This window comes from Scomber japonicus, chromosome 5, assembly GCF_027409825.1.
Source record: "Scomber japonicus isolate fScoJap1 chromosome 5, fScoJap1.pri, whole genome shotgun sequence".
NCBI lineage: Eukaryota > Metazoa > Chordata > Actinopteri > Scombriformes > Scombridae > Scomber > Scomber japonicus.
In genome coordinates, this window is record NC_070582.1 from 25,099,399 (window position 1) to 25,122,243 (window position 22,845).

General features: G+C 40.5%; 1 protein-coding gene across 1 annotated transcript in view; it reads left to right on the plus strand.

The window, feature by feature from the left end:
- Window positions 1–5,238: 5,238 nt before the first annotated feature.
- The window catches only part of mical3a (microtubule associated monooxygenase, calponin and LIM domain containing 3a), a 66,673-nt gene continuing 49,066 nt past the window's right edge, over window positions 5,239–22,845 (plus strand). Inside the window, exon 1 of the mRNA XM_053318699.1 lies at window positions 5,239–5,350. The gene's annotated coding sequence lies outside the window, so the exon portion shown is untranslated. The remainder of the gene's footprint in view (window positions 5,351–22,845) is intronic.

The following is a 22,845-nucleotide window of genomic DNA, read 5'->3' on the forward strand; positions in this document are numbered from 1 at the left end:
TCAGATTGGCTTACACCAAGACTAATAAAACTGGATACATTTATAATGTTTTTTCTTTCACTGGAGGCATTGGAAAAACAACTCCTATTCTTAAGAAAAAATGTCAAATCTTTTAAATCAAATGTTTTTTTATTAGAGTGAATAACACCTTTATGAGGGCGGCATCTGCTGAATACAGACAAACAGATGGCTTCGGCGACATCGGTGCATGTTTTATTAATAAATCTGACTGCCCAGTTACAGCATTAGAAGAAAAATGGCTGCATAATGCATAGCCCTGCTCGCCTCCGGAACATGATGTCTGAGATGCATTCCTGATCGATTCAGACAGCCTCTGAACTGGAAAAGGATTATCATGAACAAATGGCATCCTGGAAAACACAGATGAAAGAAACCAATTTGTTTAAAAAAAAATGATGCCTTTAAATCCTCTTTGTAAGTTTTTGAAATGAAAAAAAAAGTTTTTTTACTGCAGTTCTTTTTAGCTTAAAAAGAAGTGCAGATGTAAATTCCTTAACTCCTGCTTGCGTAAGTAGTGTGTGATTTGAATATAATGACACACCCAAACATAGCAGGTGTCCAACTAACCAAAGGGTCCAAATCTTAGCATCTATATTTGTCTGTCAGGAAATGAATTGCACGCACACACAAAAAAACCCTTTACCATAACACTGTCCTATAAAAAGAAAATCCAAACTTAGGCTGCCAACTTTGAGGACTTGTATCTACTCACTCAGTATTAGTGCTACTCCCTGTTAATCTTTCATGCTGACAACATTTTTTCTGAGTTGCTCAATACCTCATAACACATGACGTCAGCTCAGAAAAAGAAAAAAAAAAATCAGAACCAGAACAAGAACACATCTCTGTCAGAACTGGACCAATCCCATTTCGTTACACAACAGTCTGGACAACCATGATTGATTACTCATGTCATCTTTGGGAATGAGCGTGAAATTGACAGAGACCTACTTTTCTCCAAATGGGGTATAAAACACCCAGGCTATCTGAAATCTTTTATTGTCACAATGAACACAGAAAGCTTTTCTTTTTTTCCCCCCTTTCTCTCACCAGCTAAATACTGCTTTCATGGATGCTGTTCTTGTGCCAAGTTTTTCCCTCAGCTTTCAAGTCTGTACAACACTTGTAAACTGTATGACAGCAGGGCGCTTATCATTATGCAATTATGGCACTTATGCTGTTCAGCACATGCATGAGTTGCTCTGTTGTTGTTGTTTTTTTATTTTATTTTTACCACCGGTTAAGTTACATATTAAGCTAAGTGTGCTGTATTAATGTAATCTCTTGATTCAGGAGATACTCGGGTCATTTACTTGTTATCAGCAGGAACAGTGGTCTGCTTCTGTATTAAATATTTTAATAACCAAACGTTCACTGGTTTTACTGTTGGAATGTTTATCTTTGCATGTAGTCTACATTAATACTGAATGTAAGCCTGAATAGCAGCAGTTATGCATCTGTCTGGTTGCCGCAGTGCTATAAATAGTCCCTTGCTGCCCCTGTAGGAGAGGCTGAAGTGTGGTAGGCCAGCAGGTCAAGCAGCCACATACGGGGGCTCTCATATGTCTTGTAACAGTTGTGTTATTTCTGCATTCGGGCCCCTGGCAGCAGCAGCAGCATCTCAGATAAGTGTATGCGTGTGTGTGTGTGTGTGTGTGTGTGTGTGATTTAATAAGTGTGAAGACAGCTGAGCCAGAGCCAAGCCCGACATCTAAGATCCGCAAGCCAAAAGTCCTTTAAGTCAGTCAACATGCCACTAAGTCAGTCAGTCAAGTAGAATCATCCTTGACTGTCTAATAGCTCAAATTCAGTCATCCAGCTCAACCCCACCTTAAAAACCAAACAAAAAAAAAACCACGCCCATTATGTCTGTGTGTGTTTGCAGGCGGCCTGAGTGAGGATCCCTCCCATTTGTGAACCGGTGGGAGTGTGACATCACCCCCCCCCCCCACCCCCTCTCCTCTTTCTCCTATCCCTCCCTCCCCATTTCAATGTGTCTGACCAATCAGCGCCTAGGAAGATCCAGTCACGTGAGAATCCCCTAGTCTTGGTTACCATGACAACGAGCACTGGTCCAGGCAGCATCTTGCTGTGGTGAGAAGAGGGGGGAAGAAGGAGGGAGGAGAGACAGAAAGAGAAAGGGGAAAAAGGAGGGAGGAAAACAGAGAGAGAACAAACCCAGCCAGAGGAACACCTCTTCCCTCAGTGCAGTAAGTATTTAACCTTTATTATCCCCTTTCATCAGCTTTGTTATGGGTGAATGAATGAAGGCTGCACACAGCCTATTGTCATCTGTATTTGATTATGTGATATGGCAGATGCCTTTGAAGATTTCAGGGATGACATCATGTGCATTTCCTTTGTTATGTTGGGAATGTGTGCAGCCAGCCTCAGCTCAGGTAGACGATCCTTTGTGAGCATGCTTCAGTCAGCTCCCTCTGCTCCTCATTGAATGGCTAATGACAAACCTCAGTGGTGAACAGAGGCATGGTGGGAGCCAAGGTGCTCAGTGCGATTAGGAATGGTTTCATAATGTGGCAAAATGGAACGCTATCAGCAAGCCTGTCTGCTCCTGACTCCTAATCTACTATCAGTCTCTTTTTTCTTCAGTTCTACTCCTCTCCTCCAAATCTGTCTCGCCTTTTCTCTCTCCCATTTTCACACAACCGGACTCGGTTGACATCCTGCATCCCCCTGTGGTTTGTTTAATTAGCAAATCTGTGCAAACCAACTAGGGCAGCTTGTTCTGATTGGAGTCCTTGTATGTGGAATGTCCTTGTGGTGGTGGAAACAGTAAGCTTTCCTTCATGTCAAGTCTTCTCACAGTCAAATTGTTGCTGTTTTAAATTAGGATGGGTTTGAACCTCATATAGTATTCTGCCACCATGAGATCTGAGAGATGTGGTGTAACGTTAATGTTTTCAGTTTTATAATAAAGGGCTGCATTTTTATTATGCACATAATCTTAATTGCAGAAATGTTTTATTTTGCTGGTCAACTCAGTGACTAACTTTATTGTTAAGTTCTTGTTTGATTCAGAAGAAGTTATAGAGCTATTATGTACTTACAGAGGCATGCAACTATATAGACCCCAAGTTGAATGTGTTTCACTGTCATAAAAGAAAGCATTACGTTATACTTATAATGAGCATTTAATAGAGGAAGTTGTTTTTGAGGTGCACTAATGATTATTTCATTTTCAAAGACAGACATAACCAGTACTCATTTAAGGCAAAAAAATACTTCACAGCTGAACAGATGCGTGACCTAATAACCTTGTTTTTGACTTCGTATTATGCCTTATTCTAAACATGCTATTCTTTTTTTTTATATAAAGGTAAAACAGCTGTTTTCACTGCAGACTTATTACATCACTTGTCTGTTGAATGAATAAACAAATACACAGCGATAGTACTGATCCTTCCACGTGGCTGTATTCAAGTTGAAGTTTACACAGTATCTTTGCAAAGGATTACAAGTGCCTTGTGTCTCTGGGTGTTCTCAGAAACCAGCCACACAGGTCTATCTGTCCAGTGACAGGAAGGGGTCCGCCTCACTGGATGCTTGAGAAGGAGATTTTGTAATGTGCACAGAGCTGATAGTGGCAGAGGGATCCCTCCTCCCAGCACAAACTCGCAAAAGAGCTCAGCATTGCATTATACTAAAATTATAGATAAAAGCCTAATTCTGAGCAAAGTGGATGAACGTTATCTCAAATAATCACATTTTGAGATTGAACTGTTCTTGCTGGCCTTCTTTGGCAATGGCGCATCTGAAGCAGCAGTGACTTGGTTAGTTCAATGGGCCTGCATGTCATTGACCTTTCCATTGAAGCAGCCAGCACACTAAGGATAATCATTACAGCTTTAATAGGTTCTTTTGATTTGCAGCCTGGAATGCTGGTCGTCAATGTATACAATATGTTTTTGTAGTGTGAGTTGAGGTCTTGGATTGTGATGGGATTAAAACAGAACCAGCAGTGTATCAGTGATGCATATTTCTGTCCGTGGGCAGCAGCCAAAGACTCACTATACTGTTTTCCATGCAATGTCTTGCCATTTGAAAACGATTGTTTGAAACTTATAATTTTCCCAAGTTGTAATCTTACGTGGTTTTCCACTAAGGCAAACTTCAGCCCCTCTCAAACCACTGCACAATCCGTGTCTATGGCTTTGTTAGAAAACAAACAAAAGGGCTCTGGAATTCAGTGGGAACTATATTTTTCACGATTCCATACAGGAAAAAGACATTTCCAGAAGTTTATTGAGACTGAGGAAGTACAACTATTACTTTATGTCATGCAACCAATTAAAAGAATTATCCCCTCCTTTCAATGCTCCACGTATTTCTACTACAAAAACTTCTGGGTGTCACAAATACTGTGTTCACTGAAATACTCTGATAACACAATTAAACTAATCATCATCTCTGTAGATTAAGGAGCTCACAGTCTATTCAGCCCTTGTCAGTTTTGTGTCTTTTACTGTATTAACAGATTACAATCAATGATAATACACTAGAGGAACAAACTGTGGTTAAACTACTGTCTGTGCATCTTTTACTGTATATAATTTTGGTTTGTATAATGTATAGCTCTGGTGTGTGAAATGACTAAATTGATAACAACCAGGCTCTGCTTTATGGCTATCAGGTATCGATGAACAGCCCTCTGAAAGTCTCATGTCAAGTTGAGTCAGTATTTACTTAAGGTGCCATAACCAAACAGATGGTATGTCAGAGCACTTTATTTTGATATAGATTTCAATAAAAAAATCTCTGCAATCTTGCTATCATATAAAAACCCGCCCCGCTCTCCCACTTGTATAAAGTGATAATGTTTCTGACACCATGTGAAGGGAGCAGCACTACTGCGTCACGTTGTACAGACCAATCGGATTAAAGTGAGTTAAAACACGTAGATTCACTCCAAAGAGTAGCGGGGGATTTTTCACTTTATACCGTCAAATAATTACAGGTGAATGCCAACATGACAACATTCTCGACATCAAAATCTGCTGTATAATTGTGTAAGCGTAAATAAAGGTGGAATTAATGAGCATTCAACGTTTCGTTAACGTGTTATTATTTATAGCGTTAAGCTCTCCCCCTCCTTGTCGCTGTAGTGGTTTCGACCGATCCCTCTCTGTCAGTTTCAAGTTGCGCCTTCTCCTCCGCTGTGTGGCTGGCTGCCCTGGCCTTAAACAAGCACTAGTCACTAAAAAATAGAGGTGAGAGGATTGTGGATTGTACGTGGAAATCTGGATCTACAAACGGAAATGGATTAATTCCCGCTATCTAAAAGTGGATTATAAACACACAGCATTCAAAGGTAAGATGAGATACTGCACCGGATCGCTTACAAAACACGGTGCAATTTTTGAACGTGTCCCCTCTCTCCGCAGACTGCACCTCTGCACGTTTGGGAATGTTAACAGAGCCAACCGACGATTGAACGATGCAAGGTCCTGCAGTAAATAACTCAGATTTATCTGCATATAACATGCGCATTGCTGTAGTGCTGCATCAGTGCTCGTCTGCCAACAACCGTGTTTGATGCAGTTTAGCTCTCAGCCGGTTGCTGGTCGGATGGGACAGGGGTCTACAGCCTGTGGAATGTGGTGTATGGTGGCATTTGTTCACTCCAGATCACCAACAGTCAAATATCCCAATTTAGGACGAAATTCGGTTGGCTTATTTCCTGAAATGTGCCATGGATAAATAGCCGAATTGGCGCCATTGAACTGCCAAATGAGGATTTGCCTTCTTCACGTTGCTTGACATGAGTTTTCCCAACTTGCTTTGACAGCATGCTTTTGTAATAATACAATTACAACTGAACTGGAAAAAAGACTAATTACAGTAGAGGATACCTGTTGTTATGTAGGTGTATTTCACCCATCTTGTACATATTTGCTGCTTCATAATACATAAGAATAAGGAGCCAGTGTTTGGAGCCAGTGAAGTGCATACTATTTGTATCTGCTCTGCAAATTCTAGAGGCATTGTAACACATTAAAGACAAAACAGTGTGACCTTGACAGTCTTTTCCCTTCACTGTATTCATTAAGAAGGAAAACCTGGATTAGTTACTCATTTAGCAGCTTGTTTTCATAATATCATCTAAAACTGATTTATGTATGTGTAGAAGACAAGCAGGAAGATGTTGTTACATGAAGAATTTGAGGTCTGAATTGTTGTTGGTCCTCTGTTTGTTCACATTAGAGGACACCTGAGGTCTTTTGTGTTTTAGAAGACTCCTCTTGGCTCGCACTGATGAATACTTTCATTTAAATGGGTCTGTTTTTAGTCTTGTTGACTGAGAGCAAAGTGACCTAAGCGATAATAACAATACCATATTACTCCAGTTGACCCAGATTGGGCCATACATCAACACAAGGAAAAGAGTCAGCCTGCCCTGTGGCTAAATGGAGCGGTAAGATCCTGACCTGACGAGCATTTTCTCTGGACAAAGACTCTTACTCTGTCTCAGTTGAGTGACGGAACATTTGTTCTATTGATCCGTGATATTGACCTTTTGTTTCTTCTTGTATTTCATCCAACTCTTTTTCGGGCTGTTGTAGCTTCAGTGCTAGACTTTGGACGTCCTTTGGAGGTCACACAGGGTGGTGTACTGTTGTGCAGGCAGACGTTAATTGGGATGTACTGCCTCTCAGTGTTATCATAACTTACTGCTTCCCTCTCAAGAGATCAGGATGTGAGGCAGAGAAGGAGGAGGATGTTTGCCTGGTGTCTGACTCAGCATAAGAACCAGAGTTTTCTGCAGTCTGGCTTTCTGGAGAGAAACTGGATCAAGGCATCTGTCCGTATAAGGGTTGTTAATTTGGTTGAATGTATTGTTCAGTCCTATGATTTGTAGTTTGGGGAACTGATTGCATCGTATCCAATAGGCATAAAATTGTTTTAAACAGTTTCCTCCTCCATCTGTCCTATCATAACATGGCGCTCACTATCTTTCAATTTGAAATAATTGCAACATAGTATGAAACTGTATTTTGGGGTGTCTAACCCCAGATAACCCTTTTTTTCTAGGTGTGCGCAAACCTCTACATGTACAAAAACTGCTCTTTTTCCACATTACTTAATTTTTCTTCTAGTCCAATACACCTCTGTATTATATCAAGCCATTACATCCAGTGTCAAGTGAAGAAAAGTCATGTTACAGACGCAAGACGGCATCAAAAACTGTAATCTTCTCTTAACATATTCACCTCATGCTTCATCCTGCAGCTGCTTAAACTGTACAGCATAAAAAAAATGACAGATTTGGTGTTGGAGAACATTTTGTCAATACAGTAATGTCATCTTCTGCGTGCATTGTGTACAGAGGGGAAACTGTAGAGGAAAAAAGGTGAGTCTGAGTCACTTGACCTCTCAGTGGCTGTCTCTCAGAGGGAGAGAGTGAGTTCCTGTCTAGTTCTGACCCCCCACAGCTGTGCAAAGTGCAGTGGATTTGGAAACAGTGCTTAGATGAAAAGGACAGAGGGAAGGAAGTCCTCTGAAGGCTGCTCCTGCTGTGTCATGAGCAACTGGATGGATCCCAACTGTCAGGATTTTTTTGCCCAGAAGTCCGTTGGTCTGATTGACTCATCACAAGCTCCCGTTTATGTCGTATAAACTTCAGCACCCACGTGAGAGCCGACTAGTCTGCAGTGCGCCCTTAAAAGGATAGATGCCTGTAACCAGATGCTAATGGCATGCAGTGAAGTGTTTGAAGGTTGTGTTCTACAGGAGGTACCTATTGTAAGGAAATCTTTTATTTTGAAGGAAAATTACTGTGTTACCCTTTTTAACTGTGTCCTGGATGAGGTCATGATGATTAGAGTATTCCTGAGTATTGAGTCAGATAAACATTGTAAAAGCAAACAGCCTGATAAAAACCATTGAGATATCATTAGGTTATTATGTCTTTCGAGAAGAACTAAAAGACTTTTGAGAATAAAATGTCCAAAAAAAGCTCTAAAATATAAACTCAGGCTTCTGTCAAACTATAATTCTCACCCTGTTTCTTAAGATTTTGATGAAATATATCTCTCGCAGTTCTCCTACCAATAAACCAGTAAAGTATTAAACTTGTAAACATGGTATTATGCAGGTCAGATTTGGAGAACCATAGTTAGTTGATGATGTGTGTTTGATTTACAAGTTTGGCCCAGCTCCATTTGCTTTGGTGATTTCTTAAAGCTCTGGATTAAAGACTTACATCTCAGCAGTTTCTCCTACCTAGCAGGTCAGAAGTAGGTCAGTATGACGAATGCATTCCTGAGGTCGGGCCAATGTGACCGTTTACATTTTGCTGTCTGCTGACCCTTGAACACTGTTTAGCAGAGCTACACGAGCTTGCTTGTGTGAGCATATGTGTGTGTATGAATGGTGTTGTTTATCTCAGGCTAAGTAAGTAGGATTGAAAACACACGTGTACAAAGCACTCATAAAAAAAAGATTGGTTTCAAGGTAAGCAGTATCAAACTGTTTTTATTGTGTGGTTGTAAAGTAGTGTTGAGTGGTGAGTGATGAATTGTATATAATACGTGATACCTCTCACGTATCAAGTTATTCCCATGGTCATGCTAAATGGAATTTTGCATTCATGTGCTAGGACTTTTCCTCTCCTCAGTCTCGTTATTAGTAAACTGACAAAGTTAGCAAACTTAGCAAGTAGCCGAGCATAGTGGAGCATTTAGCAGCTAAAAGAGTCAGATATTTTTGTTGTTAGAGGTTGGTGGAGACCAACACAATGTAAAAAGTAGTGTCAATATTGCATTTAGATTCAATAAATGGATAGAAATACAACTCTTCATGAATGCAAATGGTGTTTTGTGTCTGCTAGATGTGTAAGTAGGCAGTTCTTTGCTAGCACATTAGCCTGAACTATCTCTGCTAATGAATATAGCGTGTAGTTAATTTTACGCTACACTGTAAATTAGATAACTGTGCTGTTGTGTACATTTTTCATTCATTCAGATTTACCTGAAAGTCTCTTAAGGTTTTCTTGTTTAAGTTCTATGCTAACAAACTGGCTAGTGGCTACAAGTGAAAGTGTAGTTGTAGCACTACAGAACTGTATAACTTGGAAAAGTCATATATGGAACATTTACCTGTATTTTATATGAAAACCTATTCACTTTAGCAGCATTTATAGATTTAGATTAAAACAGATTTCCTTTGTATGTCTTTTCTTATGTACTTGCAACCCTAACCCTAACCCACAAACAGTGTAGAACAATACATAAATAGTAATTCCAGAATAAATGGTTACATTAGGAATAGAAACAGGAAACATAGGAGGCGGGAAGGGGGTGTGTGACATGGGACTGTGGTTTCTGGCTGGATTCGAACAGGGGATATTGTTGTTACATGGGTGTTTTAACCACCAGGTTACCAAGACGTCCCACATTTTTGCTCTTTAGCAAAAAAAACCCAGTGTTTTCTCAGGTCCTTACTCTGACCATTACCACACCAAATGTTGCTCTATCCAACCATCTTTTCATCAACTCATGTACTTCACATGATTTAAGCACTGCTGACATGTGTTTTCATCACCATACATAAACTTAACACCTGTAACATCTAAATCATTACATCTAACCATTCACCTTTGCAGAAGGGGCCCCCACTGACAAAGACCTTTGTAAATCAAATCTAACCTTTGGTCATGTGACTTTTATCATATTAGTCTCATGCTTAGTGGTTGAAGTTGCCTTCATGTTTTCTTTCTAGTCTGAATTCATCCCTGCCTGTTGTAGTGTGAACTCTGCAAACTCTGTAGACTGGGATCTACTGTACATGATTTGTAAACCATGTCTCTTTACTTTTTAAGAGATGAGAGAGCAATAGCACCCTGGGGTGTTACTGAGTAGGAGGCTGGTGTAGCCTGATAGGTTTGGGCCATACGGCACACAGTCAGGTTTTATTCTGACACAGCTTTATATACTAGAACATATATTTACCTTTTTCTTGTTTCTAACAGCTTGTCTTCTGTAGGTATCAGGCTTCAGGAAGCGTCTAACAGCTGCTGAGCCTATAGTTGTTAACCTTTTTCCCAAGTCGGGCCCTTTCACTCCGAGAAACCACTCATCCCTCCAAGGACCACATCATATTTCACATTCACTCTCTGGTTGTGTGTGGGGGAGCCCTGGAGCCTTGTTACCTGCTCATCTGGACAAGAAACAGATTCTTCTCTGACAGGTCTGATGGAGAAACAAGCCTAATCTTTTTTCCAAGATTTTTATCAGTGGTTATTAAGGCATTTTTTTTAACTGATCGGTTTTGGCTATATTGAATCTAAGCCTGATTCTTCATTTTACATCAGCTGTCACACAGGTGTTGTAGTGTACTCTGGTATACCTGCGGCTGAAATGTCTGCAGTCCGGAAATATCACAAATTGGAAAACAAAAGCAGTCCATCCACTTTTAATGTCTGCAATGTAAGCATTTTGCAAGGTGGTAGCAACAGAGCTGTATTCAGTACTGCCAATTTGATACAGCACCTAAAAAATGAATGCTCAAACAGAATACAGTGAGTTCACTCAGATGACTCAGACAAAGACTGTACTGAAGCAATCAAACGATACTTGTAAAAGGAGAGACATTTTTTCGACATGAGTCCAAAGTATTATAGAATAGTTGATAGAATTCATTGCTTTGAATGATCAGCCCATCTCTGTGGTAGAGATACAGGTTTTCACCATCTTCTGGAGCTCTTGGAGGCACAGTAAGCCATATCCAAACTTCCACCTTGGATACAGGCACTTTTTATCTTAAGGCATTACACAGCTATTCAGTTGTCATTTATGTACATTGGATTTATTTTAATTAGTTTGCATCGTGCAGCTGTGTTATCCAGGACAATACAAGTATCAGGTAGGGATTCGGTATCAGCAGATCTTAAATGACTCAGATGGGGATCAGGGCAAAAAAACCCCTGATCAGGACATCCTTAGTATAAACTGACACAGGCACTTGAATCTCCTTGTTTTTCTTCCATTAGCGTGCAGTCAGAGAGTTGTCTAGGAGTAACCAGCAGTGGGCCACAGCTACCCTTCTGCGCCTTCTTTTTGACTGTGAAGGTCATATTTCCTTAACAGCAGGCAGAAACACTCTTATCTCAGTCTTAGTAATAAAACATGAAACTGATGGACTAATGATGGACTGGACTAATGGACTAGATTGTAGGACTAATGAGTTTGTCTCAATTCAAACTGGAAAGAAAGCCAGCGAGTAAACAATGTAAAATTAAGCATTACCTTATGAATAATAATGGCTTATCTTTTAAGTGCACAGCATTTCCCACAGTCATTTATTGGGTTTAGATTTGTGACCTGTCACAGTGGAATTGATGGTGTCTGCTTTCATGGTGTATCTACACTCCCCTACTTCCCATTTAATCCATCCCCTCCTCTCTTATTTTTATTTATTGAAACATGACTTATTGCCAAGTACTTAAAATTCTTGTCCTTGTGTTTAAATGTAATCAGAGCTACACCTGCCAAACCCTCAATTCCACCGCCGCCTGCATCTTGTAATGTGTGACAGGGATTAAAGTGCTATCGGCGTGTCTCATGGCTCTGTGTGGGTGTTCGGTTACCTTTCGTACTGGATCAGCCTGCTGCTCTGTATGGTTCAAACAGGAAGGCCGTCCTTCCTCTGGTCTTGGGTGCGCTAAACTATTTAGTGGAACTGGCATGAAGGAGATGAAATGATTGAAGAGTGTGAGGCTGGGAAGAAAGCCTCTCACGCATACTCTCACACTTCTGTCTTTTTGATGTGCATATGTGTGCAATCAAAACCCTTATTTGACCATTTCAAATATTTCACATTGTGGCATTTTTACAGGTTTTCTTGTTTGGTTGGACTTGTAAATAGGGGGAAGTAACATTTTTGGACTCTTCTCAAGTTACCACAGCTGAAAATACAAAGACTGTGCACACTGTGTACACTATGACTGTATTCACTTTGTAGAGTGAGTATACAGCAGCAGTGCAACAATTTAAACGGGAGACTTCGTTATCGCCTGAGTGAAAGCCAACACTGAATAATGAGTTTTAGGTGTATGCACTCACTGACTAAACTTCATACTAAGGAGTGTTGGTCTTTGCCCTGCTGATATTTGTATACCTGCTTTCCACAGTTCTCAGCTTACAGTCATCTCATTCAGTATCCTGGTTGATCCAGGTTACTATAGCTCGCTGATGCAGGCCGTCACATGCCAGATTTTGAGGATGTTCGAGCCCAAGAGAAAGGTCAAAACGTCTGCAGGTCGAGATCGAAACGTCCGCCAGTCAGGGAGGGCTCATTCTGTCGATTCCCTCATCTTACAATCCCCACACAACCCGTCACTTGTTTACCATCTGAGTTGTTCGCAGACGCGCCCACGCACGGAGATTAGAGAAAGCAAGTGTGGATGTGACAGGATTATGGCTTATGCTGGTTGTAGCTCACTGTCAAATGTCCCGTAAAGGCTTTGCGGCACAGCAGATTGGTTCTTCGGTCCTTGTCGGATGATGCTGATCATGAAATTATTTCAAATTCTTCACTTAAAATTGAGATAATTGGTGCCAGGCACTGGTGGTTGGCAAATGTGGAAGGAATAAATCTCAAAATGCGATGGTCCAGGTTCCCATGGTAAACCATTCCTTGTGTTCCATTGTTGTTTTTCCTCAGATTTTTGTCCTTTTCTGCACTAAAATATTGAAAACAGACAGATATCTGGGAGCTGTCAGTCAACTCTGGCAAGGAATGACAAAATGTCAGTAATGTCAGTGTGAATTGATTTCTCACGTCTCTCTTAGAGTATTGTCAGCCTGCCGTTACATTCGGCACTCGTCCACACAGCCTGGAGTTCTTTCTGTTTGACCAGACTCTTCCAAGATTAAACATTAGCTTTGTAATTAATATGGGAAAGAGAGGAGTGCTGGGACAGTGAGCAGAGTTGGACTGTAGTTTCCCATGGCCCGTCTGAGTAAGAAGCTTACCACGTGTGAGCCTTTGTGAGTTAAAATGTGTAAGCCCTCGAAGGTTAGTTTTTATGTCTTGGCCCTGGTGTTTATATTCCTGTCCATCATCCTTCATGTTTAAGACAGAAAGACAAAAGAATGAAAAAATAAATCCATTAAGATTGACATGAGACCTGATTCCTGTCCATGTTTAGATAATTTATAACTTCATTTTCCAGTTAGCCTCTCTACAGTTTATATAATAAATCAGTTAAGGTACAGTAGACATCTATACAGTCACTCTGAAGCACCGTCTTTGTTTCTTTCCCTCTGGCTTTCTCCTTCTCTCCTGCATGCCTCCATTCCTCAACGGTCATGACCAAGCATCGGAGACTAGCCTGTATTGACTGTGTTTGCCTGCCAGCCTCAGATTACACTTCCTAGTTTACTGGGAAGGATAGATCTGAGTGTATGAGTAACCAGATACACGCCACCCTCTCACTGCACACTGTGAACCATGCAAATTAACAATGCCGATAACCAAATATTGAAAACCATGAAGATTTTTATAGCTGCTCTCTGCAGGGCTCTTGCATGTTTCCTCTGCACTGCTTGTGTTTGGGTCTCTGTGTTTATGGTTGCATAGCTGTGGTACCTGCACTGCTTTTGTTATGAATGGCATGAAGGTGGTAGAAGAGGCATTCAAGTTGGGATTTGAGAGGTTTCCGAAATCAAATAGCTGTGGCAAGTGCTGGCATGCAGCCATAATTGAGCATGTTTGACATCCATAAGCAAGCAGTCTGGGGCACTGGCACAGACTCATCAGTAACTGTCAATATGAATTTCAGAAGAAAGACCTTTTGTTGTCAGTAAATATTCCCCTGAGTCCCCTCGGAGAGACATTTAAAGTAATTGTGTTCATTTGCTGTGCTATTTGCACTTTTGCAGCAGTCCATTTGAAAACCTCTGTCATGGTTGGAATGAGTCTAATACAGGCCAGTATATTCAGAGATGTAATGAGGCTCAGGTTCAGATTAGCTCACTCTCTTTTTGAACAGAATTGAAGGTTTCCTTGGCAGCACAGCTGAGCAGACCTTGGACCAATATTAATCAAATCACTCAGAGCAATGTTTTCTCATCTACAAATACAATCCTTTCAGAAAACATCATATGAATCTAGGTTTGTGCTCTGTGCAGTGTCCACCGGTGTGAGGATGCGTGCACAAAAATGACATCATCGAGTGGGTTGGTGTGGTGCTTGGTTGTGCACGTCTGAATTTTTGTAACCAGGTCTATCTGATTGTGACACAGTAGTTATTGCAACAGTAATTATTACACTGCAATGTACACTGTAATCACAATACACAAATTCAATGTTTGTTGGTATGTCGGTGTTTACTACTGTTGCCAGGCAGCCTAATTTCCTTTCCTTCCACTCTCTCTATCGTACTTCATTTAGTCTTTTTTACCTATTGTTAGATAAGCTGCTGATACGCTGAACAAATTAAAGTCTTGTTGGTTGTCCCGGTCATTTCGGAGAATGCTGCAAACGCACAACGCATTGAGCAAAAATGCGTCTGTGCACGCTCGTAGTTCGTGCACCATCTGCAGAGGCCAACGCCATGATGTCTCACCACACACAATATAAACACACTATAAAGAAAGCTTCAAAAGGTCAAGTGGTGCTGGTCGTGGCTTATTAGCTGTTCTATTTCAGTATGTCTCTAGGAGAGCGACAAGAACTCCCAAAAAACTGCATCCACTTATTCTGTAGGCTACTGCACAATAAAGGAAATATTATCATACACATATCATGCTAGTATCAATTTATGCTAGTATTATCATACTATCATAAATTCACACATTTTCACACATCCTATCTTGTAAAGATGGAAAATATTTAGATACTTCCAACATGTTTAAAGTCATAAAGATGATTTAGTATCATTTACTGGTAGCATATTGTGGTCTGACAGGGAGGAGGGGAAAAAAATGAGAACTGTTCTGAATCCCAGGACACCACAGAAGTGATGAATTTGACAGAGTACATGATGTATTTCCAGTGTGCTGGCTGAGTATTAATACGTCGGCCTGTTTGGAGTTTTCTGTGCGAGGCCAAACATGAAATTTATATGCTTATCGGCTCAGAAGCTGATCTGTCGCTGGAGTTGTTGGAAGTATCTAACAGTTATGAGGAGCTAAAATGAAGTGCTCAGCTGCACATCCCAGCCTGACTGTCAGAAACAGGAGTGATTCAAAAGCCAGATGGTTTGGAGTCGGCCGCTGCCAGAGGCAAGACGAGTTTCAGTCAACAAATGTTTGTGTGCTCAGTGAGCTCCGAGGCTTTTGTCAGCTGATGTGAATGGACACTTTTTTTTTTTTTCTCTCTTTCCACTGTCAGAAAAAAACAGTAAATATGAATATATCTATGAATAGCTTAGTGGTTTGCATAGACTCATAATGAAGAACTGGACACAAACAAGAGATGAAAGAGAGAACTGCAGCTATTCTAATCCACTGTGTTGACTTCAGCTTCATGTATGTTATCATCCTGTTGATATGCAGTGATAATGTTAAGACTGACAAGCCATTCATTCAGTCTTTTCAGGTAATTATATTGCTGCTGGCTTTTTCATGTGCTTACAAAGACAAACACACTTGCTACACTGGTGTTAATAGACTTTATTCTTCATAAGACCTCTCATGGTTCATTATACTACTGCTGTAAGGCCATAAGTAGTCGTATGGATGGAATTTGGTACAGGTATAGGTACAGTTTGCAGGCAGACACAGTAATGATGAGCATCCCCAACAAAGCTTTTGAAACATGAATCAAAGAAAACACTTGAAGAAATTGTAGTGTGATGCCCTTTTTTTTAAGTAGGTGGGAACACAGCCCAGTTTTATGAATGGATCTTGGTAGCACCTTCATTGTTATGCACCGCTGTGCACAGGGCACGCACGCACCCTCAAAAGCCTTTTTGAAAAGGAAATTCTAGTTTGAAGCATCACAGTGCGACTACCAAATCAATGAGGGACTGTTTGATTGACTGTGGATGTTATATGAAAATAAGGTTACACACTCATACTCGTAATATTTGAATAATATTTGAATGACACCTCTGTAGCAGCTGCTCTGTAACCTTGTTTCTGATCTCCCTGTGAAGGGTGGGGGAAGTGGGTGGAGGTAAAGAGAGAGGGTGGATGATTAAAGCTTCCTTATGATGTCAGTCATGTATTAAATTTGCACTACAGTGGCTGTCGTGAGCTGCAGTAATGTTTTGAAGTGCTGAAAACAGATATTTGTCCTTTGACGCTCTAACCAGATGATACTACACCACTTCATAGAAAGAAAGCAAGTATTTCCCCAAATGGCACATTCCTATATAATAATAATTAGCCTGGCATTCTTCTGTGTTTATATTTAAACAGTGACGGTTGTGATTTTCTCATAATTGCTAGCCTTACAATTATGTGCATGACTAACAAATAAGTAAGAAAGACGAGTTTGCTTCTGTACTCGAGCTGTCAGTATGATCTAGTTACAGCTTGCAGACAGACCGTGAATAGACCACACCTGCTGCTGCATTGCTCTGTAATTAGCATTACTGTCAAACTGTATTGTAGCCATCTCCAGTGACTATCATAATGAGTACAAGTGGGATGTTAAGGTGATCATTAACCGTCAAGAACAAAGACAAAAAAAATGGCAGTCTCCTTTTTAATGCACAATATGTAATTTTCTGCCACTAGGCGTCTCTCAATTAAAACAATAATAAAAGATGGAGTTTGATGATGGTGTGAAGTACGGTGGGATCATGTGAGTTGTCTTCATTGTTAAGCAGCCACACCACTGCCATACAGAGGGTGGTCTGCAGTCAGCTTCTCATCGTTCAGGTGGTTTTTTACCAGGAGCTGAAATATCCACAGAGGTGTCTTACTATCCGTAGAAGTCTTTTACTATCTGCAGAGGTCTCCTTACTCTCCAAAAAAAGGGAGCAAGTGATTTAATACCAGTGTTAGAAATCAGTGCTGCTCCAACGTTGTTCAGCAGACAGAGGACGTCCAGAGAGGGGATGCGAGCCAAGCTGCAGCTAACATTTGCTCAGCTTGTTTCTCTAAACCTAACCCTAACTTAAAGGGAAACTTCAGGATTTTTTTTTTTTTTTACTGTGGCTCTATTTTCCCATCTTTTTGTGCCCAACTGATTAACAGGGACAACTTTTAGAATTGGTCCAGTATGGAATGAGAGCGCTACAGCTGGCAACCAAATGCCAAATATTCCCTCTAAGATTCAGATGTCCAGTGACTAAACTCATTCATCATGTTAAAAATGACAAAGATCTAAAAAAAAAAAAAGTGTCTTAAACTGGATAAAAAAAAATCTCTTTGACCACTTTTAGCAAACAGCTACAATGGAGATGTAATGCCGTTGACAACCAAATGAAATGGACTGATACCTTGATTATGGATTTTGAAACTTGAGTAATGCAAGTATGTAACTCCACTAGTAAATTGGGTGTGGTGTGCTACTAGTTCGATGGACTAAATGTTCTGCTTGTACATCCAATATTGTTGAGATGTTATTCAGCGCTCAGGGAGAGGGAGAACATTGCATCCTGGCCTCTCTCCTCCTCTCTGCCAAGTCTACTGATGGATGAGAGGAGGAGAGAGGTCAGGATATTAATTTCATCTCTAGTGTGCCCTCTGAGTATCTGTCATCCCAAAGCTGGAGGCAGACAAAGGACAAAATTCTATTTAAGGCTACACACACACACACAGACACACACACACACACACACACACACACACACACACACACACACACACACACACACACGTACAGGCAAGCTTACAGTCAGCCCTGTCATCACAGTTATTCTGTCTGCTGTTTGAGCTCACAATGCCAAACTCCTCTGATTCTCTTGTGTGGTCTCTCTCTATTTTTGAATATATTAATGTCAATAAACCTGTCCATTGTTTTCTCATTTCATTAATTTATCATTTGGTCTATTAAGTGTTCAAAAATGATGAAACATTTGATCACTCTTTCCCAAATGTCCTCAAAAGTCGTCTTTTGGCCCGAACAACAGTCCATAACCAAGAGATAGTTAGTTTACAAAATGTTATCGAAAACTAAACTACAAAGAAAATATTCACATTTTAGAAGCTTGAATTAGAAAATTTGAATATTTTTCTCAAAAAATGACTCAAAACAATTCTATTATTCAAAGAGGTGCTGATTAATTTTTTGATAGTCATCAATTAAGTCTAATCATCACATCTGTGCTCGCTTGCTTTTCTGATTTTTGTATGATGTTTTTTCTGTAGGCTTTGGCTTTGAAAAAACAAAATAAACAAGCTGCCACTAGTTTTGATATTTATATGAAAGCTTTGAATCAAATTTTCTGCACAGTGTGTTTATGTATTACTACCAGTAGTGACATAGTAATGCTTACCAATGTGTAGCCTAGTGGCCTAATCTCTGGTTCTATTTTTAGATTAGATGATGATGTAATACAGTCAGTAAAAAGCAAAGTGTGTGTGTGTGTGTGTGTGTGTGTGTGTGTGTGTGTGTGTGTGTGTGTGTGTGTGTGTGTGTGTGTGTGTGTGTGTGTGTGTGTGTGTGTGTGTGTGTGTGTGTGTGTGTGTGTGTGTGTGTGTGTGTAAAGGCTTATATGTAATTTGTTTGTAATGGCCCTTCAGATGCAATGTGATTTGAGTTGTGCTTGCTTATGGGTTCAGCAACATGTGACTAGGTGTTCATGTTGTTCATGGAAGTTGTGGAGGATGGAGCAAATATTAATTAATATGAACTTTTCTTCCATATTGCCTTGGATGCCTGGCTGCATGCATTGTTGTATTTCTGTTGGTCATGTGGGTTTTTGTCACTGCACGCAACTCCTAAAGTTCAACGTAGCCATTGGAAATAATGGGTTTTAGAGCACAGTAGTACTGCTGTTGTGTTGTGTTGTGTTGTGTTGTGTTGTGTTGTGTCTGAGAGGGCCATAATTGGTGTGTGAAATGCTGCAGCTCATCCAGATGTCAGGATATTTTAGGAGTCTGCTAAAGTAAAGTGAGTTGTTTCTTTGGTTGGAATTTTAGTATTGTATTTTGGTCAAAATATTCAAGTCAAGCCTCCTTTTGTTTATATTATTAATGTATGCTTTATTGTGATGTCTTATGACCTCCTTGTGATAATCTGTCCTCTATGTATAACTGTACTCTACCAAATAGAAACACATGGTGTAACCTCTCCCGTTGAGTGGGCATATGGGTCTCCGCTGGAGGCTACTATTATTCAAATTATAGACCATGTTTGCTGTTATTATTAGACTTAGCAACTCACAAAATCACATGCCTAAAAAGACAGACAGAAGAATATGGATCTAGCTAAGCATTTCCAAAACTCCAATTGAGTTGGCCTCCAAACGCTTTGCTACATTTTTAAATGCCCTAATCAGGATCAGCTCATTTAGCTGCAAATCTGTTTGCAAATGTTTCCAGACTGCAGGGGCAGGGAACATAAAAGCCTGTTTGCCAAGTGCAGTGCTTACCTTAGGGATAGACAGTAAGAGGCTGTCATTTGAGTGCACAGAGTCAGTACTAGTTTTGGGTGTGATATACTCACAAAGGTAAGAGAGGAGCAGACCGAGGATGGATTTCTAAATAAATATGTACCAGTGAGTGACTCTTTGCAAAGCCAGTGATGGCCACTGAACTCTGGCATGTAGGGTGCAATGATGAGTGAGAGCTTTGCAGTCTGTGACAAACCTCAGAGCACTGTGGTGCACAGTAGCCTATGTAAGCATTGGTCAGAGGCGAGCATGTACAACAGATCACCATAGTGGAGCAAGAGAAGGAACATCAACCAGTTTTTCCTGGCAGCATGGGACAAGCAGGATTTGCTTCTAAAATAAAAACCTAGCTTGAGCTTCCGTTTCTTTACTAAGTTTTCAATTACCCCTTTTCCACCGAGCTGGAGCTGGAGCTGGTTCGGAGCCAGAGCCTGACTAAGCACCGGTTCTTTGCTTTTCCACCACCAAAGCTCCAGACCCGAGCCTCAGAACGGGAGCCAGAGCAAGCACCAACTCTTTGCTGGTCTAAAGCAAGAACCAATCACGTCAGCGGGCTGGGGGCGGGCCTAACGTGTATTAGCCGGCTAGCGGGGTTAGCGTTTATTAGCCGGCTAGCGGGGCTAACGTTTATTAGCAGACATGGGGGGTTAACATTCAGTAGCTGACTAGCGTGGCTAACTCATTTACAGAGGGTTAAAGATTTGTTGATTTAAAAGTACTATTTTTATCATTTTTTGCCAGAGCTGTCTTCTTCTTCTTCCTCTTCTTCTTCTTTTTAGTTTCCAGCAGGCTAGATGCCTTGCACCATATTGCTGCCTCTCACTGGTGAATCATGGAAGTGCTTCAAAGGCGCACGCTGGCTATGTTATACAGTGACGTAATCGCGTGGCACCTTGCCGGTGGAACAAGGTTCATAAGAGGTGCTTAGATTAGCACCAACTGAGCACTGGCTCTAGCACTTGCTCCGAACCAGCACTGGCTCCAGCTCGGTGGAAAAGGGGTAACAGTGAAGTTAGAAGCTAAATGAAAAAGTTAAACATCAATTAAAATACCTGGATACTTGTACAGTCTATGGTTAATTGTGATAATGCTGGTGCTAATTTTCGCTAAACAGGCTTAAAACCATTTAAACAAAATGTACTTACCAGAAAACCTGAGCATCCCACTCTTTAGATAGGGTCTTTTAGTTCAACCAAATGCTGAACAAGACTTTTTTAGACAACCAAACTGTTACAATTAACTTTGATCAACTGCAACTGAAAACACTGAAATAGTGACGCCTATAGCCCATAAATCTGGGGTCATGTTACTTGATCACTGTTGTGTGGTAGAGACTTGTCAATCACAACATGAAGCATACCCTTCTTTACAGGAACATCCCACATAACAGAAAATATTTGTGTCCCTGCTGTGAATGGGGAAAGTTGCTTCACAAGAGACTAAAGTTGGTACTTGAAAAGAATATTTGTTTTCACAGTAAAGAAAATGATTATCCCTCTGAGACCAGATTTCAGAGGCAAAAAAATGTGTGTGTTCTTTTAAAGTATGGTCTCCGATGACCTGCTTTTTTCTCTGCCTCATAAAACAGTCTCAATGCTGATGAATTGTGATCTCTTTGCCTGTCTTGTGTTGTTAAGTTGAAATGGGGTCAAAGAGCAGAGTGTGAGAATTCAGGGCAGAATTGATGGGTGTGTTTTTGTTTTAAGGTGCTCCTGTCTGCCTTCAGGGCTCCTCTGTGGGGACATTTCTGGTGCAGGCTCCGCTGTCAGGGCAGGAAATGCTACCAAAATAAAACAAAATGGACAAGATGATATCTCCACTATCTGCTGTCATAGGAAATACAATGTGATTTTGTCAATGAAATATAATTATACGTGAGTATCCTATGAATTCTTTAAATATAGTGATATAACTAGGTTCAACATTAATGTTTTTTAACTTATCTGGTCAGGGAGGTGTTTCAGAAAAGTAGTTTGTTAGTGGTCATCAAATAAAAGCAAAGACTAAAGTTGATTATCATGTTTAATCTGTATTCAAGTAAATGATATAGAACAAGGAAACAGAGTGTTATAGAAGCAAAGCAACAAACATTCTTGAATATCTAAAACAGGGGCGTCAAACATGCGGCCCGCGGGCCAGAACCGGCCCGTCGAGGAGTCCAATCTGGCCTGCTTTGCTTCCTGTCGTCTCTTCCTCCCTTCCTTCCTTCCATCTTTCCTTTCTTTCTGTTTTTCTTTCCTCCCTTTCTTCTCTTCCTTCCATCTTTCCTTCCTTCCTTCCTTCCTCCCTTTCTTCCTTCCATCTTTCCTCCCTTTCTTCCTTCCATCTTTCCTTCCTTCCTTCCATCTTTCCTCCCTTTCTTCCTTCCATCTTTCCTTCCTTCCTTCCATCTTTCCTTTCTTTCTGTTTTTCTTTCCTGTCTTCCTTCCTTTCTCCTTCCATCTTTCCTTCCTTTCTTCCTTCCGTCTTACCTTTCTTTCTGTTTGTCTTTCCTGTCTTCTCTTCCTTCCTTCCTTCCTTCTTTCATTCTTTCTTTCTTTCTTTCTTTCCTGTCTTCTCTTCTCTTCGTTCCTTCCTTCCATCTGTCTTTCCTTCCTTTCTTCCTTTCTTCCTTCCATCTGGCTTTCCTTCCTTTCTTCCTTCCATCTTTCCTTCCTTCCTTCCTTCTCTCCTTCCTTTCCTTTCCTTTATTTTAAGGATCCGGCCCACATGAGATCAAATTGGGCTGTATGTGGCCCTTGAATGAAGATGAGTTTGACACCCCTGATCTAAAATGATACGACCTTGCCCCTACATTTCAATATTTTACACTACATTTTTTTCAAATAATGGAATAGACTCCGTAATCTGATGGCATATACATTTTTAGATTGATTTTATCCACTACAAACTTCCTGATTTTGCTTATTAATATTTCTTGTTCTCGAGAGTATTTATGGGAGTGAAAATGACACACTCCATTGATTCCTTTGTTTGATAGTGCTCACATAATCCTCAGGGATGTTTGTTTCACACAACATATTACTAGCTGACTCAATTCTTGATTGGCCAACAGCGCATGCCAATTTCCTCTGATGCGAGCACAGGAATGCTGCTATGCTATGTGGAAGAGAACGAGAACATTATTTATCATACAATGATCTTTTATTACTTTTTTAGTTCATTTATTTGTTTTAAAGTTAGCAGATTTAATAGCTCAGTGTGGCATTTTATTTGTCCTGGGCAATCAGACTGGTTAAGCCTTAATGTTGAACCATGTATATCTGTCAATATACCATGTAAAGAGATTGACT